This window comes from Chinchilla lanigera, unplaced genomic scaffold (assembly GCF_000276665.1).
Source record: "Chinchilla lanigera isolate Chin_1 unplaced genomic scaffold, ChiLan1.0 scaffold00225, whole genome shotgun sequence".
NCBI classification, from domain to species: Eukaryota; Metazoa; Chordata; class Mammalia; order Rodentia; family Chinchillidae; genus Chinchilla; species Chinchilla lanigera.
Genome location: NW_004955626.1, coordinates 93427 through 99116, shown reverse-complemented (window position 1 = coordinate 99116; position 5690 = coordinate 93427). Strand labels below are relative to the sequence as shown.

Sequence of the window (5690 nt, the reverse complement as noted above, 5' to 3'; positions counted from 1 at the left end):
AAAAAAAAAAAAAAAAAAAAAAGAAAAATAAAAAGAAAAAAAAAGAATAGATAGACTCTCTGTGGAGTATCTCTGATTGCTGATCACAACTATGACCATTTTTAGCTAGAAGTAGTCAGATGAGTCTTCGACCATTGCTCCCTATGTCAGTTAGGGGTACTTCTTGGGCGGGCACTATTATAGATCACTAACTTAGGTAGAAATATTGTAGGTAATCAGACAGAGCTGGGCCCTTGAGAGTTCAATGCAGAAGACACCTATGCCTGGAGGTGCATTCACTGAAGGCCAGGCTTCAAGAAAAAGAACGATTCACCCATATACTTCCTATTGGGATGAACTGTAGTGATTGATATTCTATGTAGGCATCAATCACCTTAGGATAGAAGACCAAACCTCCTTAACCCAGTCCTTCCAGGAAAGTTCTTGTCTACCCATGTGTACTTGCTATGTGACTTGTTTCCCACTTGATCCTCATTTAATCAAATATTACCCTAGTTACTATACTTGTATACTTATTGGTTACCCATGCTTATGTTTGACCTCACACCCATCCTATGATTTGCCATTGAATCAATATTACCTAAGGGACTGTATTTGTTATCTTATTCATTTATTATAATTCTGTCCCACCTTAAGCCTGCCTCACCTCATAGTTTTGCTCAGTAAAATGCCCTTGAGAAATGGGATTGGTGGGAAACTCACTTTCCAGTCCCCCTTTGGTCCCTCACATAGAAGCTTACTCTCAATAAATTCCTCCTACTCTTAAAAAATAAAAATAAAATACAAAGATCGTAATGGAACATGATTTAACTTTTCTGATTCTAGTTCTCTTATTCACTCCAAAAAGACAATACCATCTTTCCTAGAACATGAGTTCATTCTCAGAATCAAAAAAATAATGCATGCTAAGCTCCCTTATTAATTACAAGGGAATGAAAGGCCTACCAGAGTGGTAAAGGAATGGATCTACCTTTTGGGGCAAAAACCGGACTCCTTAAGGCATTTCTAATCCTAACCAATAACCCCTCCAACACACACACAAAAAATCATCAGTCACAAGATTTCCTAAGGAGTTCTATAACTAACCTTAGACGGTGATGTGAAATTAATCATCTCAGTGTGTGCATAAGAGTAAATAGGATCATGTTTTAATCTGCATCTCTGGCAAATAAATACATTGTGAATACTATTAGAACACAACATGTAAAATCTCTATGTCACTCTTGAGCTTATTTTTCACTTACTTGAACTTTGATCTCTTCATCCCTTGATAGAAACACAATTATGTCACTTTTCATGTATCTCAGATTATGTCTACCTTGGGTCCTAGTAAAACCAATCTAAAACACCAATTATTCTATCCAGTACTGTTTAAAAAAAAATGAATGAATGAATAAATAAATGAATGGAATGATGTACAGAAGGCTATGGCAGCTGGCTGCCTGAAAGTGTTGGCTGCTATACTACCATAGGCCTGTTGCTAGGAACTGGGTCAGCAGGACTAGTGGTGAGCTGTGACTGGCCAAGTAGCAGGGCGGGTGGAGCTCCACGCATTATAACGTCCTGTGATTGAAAGAGAGTGAACCAGATCCAGATTGTTGGCGGCTGTTCGGACCATTGGGAGCCAGGACCTCGACATAATTGGAGTCAACTTCTGGGACAGGGGCAAGAATGTAGGACAAGCAGGAGTTTGGGGTAGAGCCAAGGGAAATCAAGCTGTAGGGCAGAGTTGACTTGGTTTCTGCAACCCCTGATTCCCAGTAAGGTGACCTCATAAACACTCAGGCTCTGGCAGATGAGCTGGTTTGGTTGATCTGCTTCCTGGGCACCTTGACTTATACTTTCTCATCCCCACAGGAGTGGTGTATTCTTCCACACCAATAGCAGCACCTGGAATGTCTCCACTGTGCCCACACTCACTCTAAAATCAACCCCCTGACTTGTCCTTTGTACTTGCCAGGCAGGCGCTGTGCCACTGAGCTAAATCCCCAACTCTAAAATCACTGAATTGTCAGTGCAGCCTTGGTCATGTAGGGCATATAGATGGAGCCCAGGGAACCAAGACTTGCCTGATGTGTGTGGGATGGCATGTGCAATCTCAGGAGGGGGGAAAATGAATGAATGTACAGGGCGAGGGCTGGGAGGTGGCCAGGAAGGTGGGGCTGCTGGGTTTGGCCCATAGCTGGAAACTGGATGGCTGCATCGGGATAAACAAAATCATGGGCTGTCACTGGCTGAGCAGCAGGGTCACTGGGGCATTTACATATCCATGAACAATGCAGAAAGTTCCTATTTTTCTAAGAGACTAGCCAGAAAAATATTTTGTCAGCTATTCCTCTGAGGATACATATCTAGAATATATAAAGAACTAAAATAAAAAGCCTCCAAAATAAAAGACACATAAAATATGGTCAACTGAAATGAATTTCTCATAAGATGTACAATAAATAATAAACACATGAAAAAAATTTGAACACCACTGCCCATTAGAGAGATGCAAATTAAACAACACCAAGGTTCTGTCTTACTCCAGAAAGAATGACTATCATGAAGAAATAAAATAAAATCATGACTGAAATCTGCATAGCTATTCCTCAAAATGCTGAAATTATTTGACCTACGTACACTGCATAAAAAATTACATTTCACCTAGCTATACCTCTCCTGAAAATATTCCAAAAAGAAACAAATATATCATAATATAATACTTGTGTATGTGTATTTATAATGGCACAATTCACTAGCTAAGCTCTGGGAACAGCCTATACAGCCCAACTACCAAAGGATGGATAAAGAAAATGTGACATGAATACACAATGGAATATTATTCAGCCATAAATATGAATGAAATCATGTCTTTTGCCAGAAAATGGATGGATGTTAAGATTATAATGCTAACTGAAATGAGTCAGAAACCAAAAGTTAAATATTACACAATTTCTCTTATAAAAGAAATCTAAAGTATAAATGTGATGGTTAGTTGCAGTAACAACTTGAATAAGAAATGCCCAGCAGATTGGTATAGCACAGTTCTGGGTGTCTGGATGTGAGGCTTACTGAAGATAGAAAAACCACTTGGATGTGGGTGCCATCAACCAGTAGTCCTGTGGAGTGGATGGGAAAAAAAGGGAAAGAAGAAGGGGGTCTTTCTCCTGCTTTTTTTTTTTTTTCCAGAAGAGCTCCAGTCTTCACTGCTGCCTTTAGACCTCTATCTCTAGTGGTCCACCACAGACTCTTCAGCCTTCAAGGGAAGACCTTTCGGCATCCTGATACTGACTCTCACAGAACTCTGCATTCAGCACCAGGCCTTGAACTTTTGAATGGATCCTCTATTTTCTAGTGCATAAATAGCCATTTTGCATTCTTTCACATCTGACTTTTCATGTGGCCATTGTCAGCCTACCTTCCTCCTAGTAAACCCTGATACAATTTCTCCACAACCTCGCCAGCATTTGTTATTGGGTTATTTCTTAAAGCTAGCCATTCTTACTGGGGTAAGGTGGAATCTCAGTGTTGTTTTAATTTGCATTTCTTGAATGACTAATGATGTTGAACATTTTCTCATATATTTATTTGCCATTTGTATCTCCTTGTCTGAGAAGTGTGTATTCATATCAGATGCCCATTTTTGGACTGGGTCTTTGAATTTGGAGAGGCTGATATTTTTTTAATTCTTTATATGTACTAGATAGAAGCCCTTTGTCTGAGGTGCAATCAGCTACAATTTTTTCCAAGTTTGTGGGTTTTCTTTATACTCTGCTGGTGATTTCTGTAGATGTGTAGAAACTTTTCAGTAGGATGAGATCCCAGTTGTTGATTCTTTCAAGTGTTTCACATGCAATTTGATTTTTGTTCATGAACTCTCTACCTACCCCTATGTCTTCCCGGTTTTTACCTCCTTTCTCTTCCAATAGATTTAGTGTTTCTGGTTTAATATTGAGATCTGTGAGCCATTTTGACTTGAGTTTCATGCATGGTAATAGGCTTGGGTCTATTTTCAGTCTTTGGCAGGTAGCAAGCCAATTTTCCCAGCACCATTTATTAAAGAGGTTATTGTTCTTCCAGTGAGTTTGATTGGCCCCTTTATCAAAGATGAGGTGGCTGAGTGTGTTTTTGGTTGTGGCTGTTTCTTCCAGTCTGTTCCATTGATCCTCAGGTCTGTTTTTTAGCCAGTACCAGGTTGATTTTATGACAATAGCTTTATAGTATAATTTCAGGTCAAGGATTGTGATTCCACCTGACTTGTCCTTGTTGCCCAGGATTGCTTTTGCTATTCTGGGTCTCTCCTGGTTCCAGATGAATTTAAGGCATGTTTTCTCGAGATCTGTGAGGTATACTAATGGTAGTTGAATGGGAATTACATTGAATCTGTACAGCAGTTTTGGGAGTATGGCCATTTTCACAATGTTGGTTCTTCCTATCCATGAGCAAGGAATATTTTTCCATTTACTGAACACTGCTGGTGAGAATGAAGACTGGTTAAACCACTGTGGAAATCAGTTTGGAGATTCCTCAGAAAACTAGGTTTAGAGGTCCCATTCAACCCAGCTATCCCCCTCCTGGGTATTTTCTCAGATGATCTAAAAACATCATATCACAGCGATATATGTGCACCTGTGTTCATAGCAGCACAATTTGTAATTGCTAAATTGTGGAAGCAACTCAAATGTCCATCCACCGAGGACTGGATAAGAAAATTGTGGTACTTTTATATAATGGAATATTACTCAGCTGTAAAGAAAGATAAACTCAAGGCTTTTATAGGTAAATGGTCACAACTAGAGACCATACTCATAAGTGAAATAAATCAAACATACATGTGCAAGCACCACATTGCTTCACTAGTGTAAAACCTTAAAGAGTTAATTCAAACTAGGAGGTACAATAGACATTGTGAAATGATAGGAAAGCACTCAATGGTAAAGGGCAATTGGGATGTGGGAAAAGAGAGGGGAAAGAAGGAGAAATTTTGTATGTATGTATGTACAGGATAGTTAACATGGTTGTTCTACTGTCTTCTATTTCTTTGCTGAAAGAAACTGTCACTGAGTCCTTGGTTGATCAATACTGCATGTCTCTATCTGTTTTCATGAGAAGCCACTTTGAAGATATCAATATGTAATACAACAAGCATTGTTAATTTCCTACCACTTTGTTTGTAACTCTGTATTGTCTGTACTGTTCTTTTGCTATTTTGTAAGAGGTTGTCTGTCTGTTAATGTTTTCCTCCTTTTATTTTTAAAATAAAATTAAAAAAATAACCCTGATACAAGAAAGAAGGGTGGAAGGGTGAAGGATAGGGTGAAGGGAGAGAGGTAAAAAGAGAGTCTTTATACTTTTAAGGCATTTTATTATGTTCTACTTTTGAACAGGTCTACAAATTCTGTATTTCTTCATTACTCAAATTATTTATCCTACTATTCTCATCATCCTTATTGCAAATCCATAGCATAAATTCACGAAGTACTGATCAAAAAATGAAATGCTTACTTTTCTGTTTCTTCACCAGGAATAATGTACTATATATTTCACCACTGTTTATCACACTTCTATTTCCAATAAGAAAATTATACAACTCTACCTGCTGTGTTGGTACCCACGACACCTCTCATGATGAGACTGGATATCCCTCCAACATGGCTTTGTATTTGTAGCAGTGGTTGAGTAATTTGTAATGATAACTTGAACGG

The 5690-nt window shown here is 38.6% G+C and overlaps 1 pseudogene; it reads right to left on the bottom strand.

The window, feature by feature from the left end:
* Nucleotides 1-1554, bottom strand: part of LOC102023768 — a 9007-nt pseudogene extending 7453 nt beyond the window's left edge.
* Nucleotides 1555-5690: the final 4136 nt, after the last annotated feature.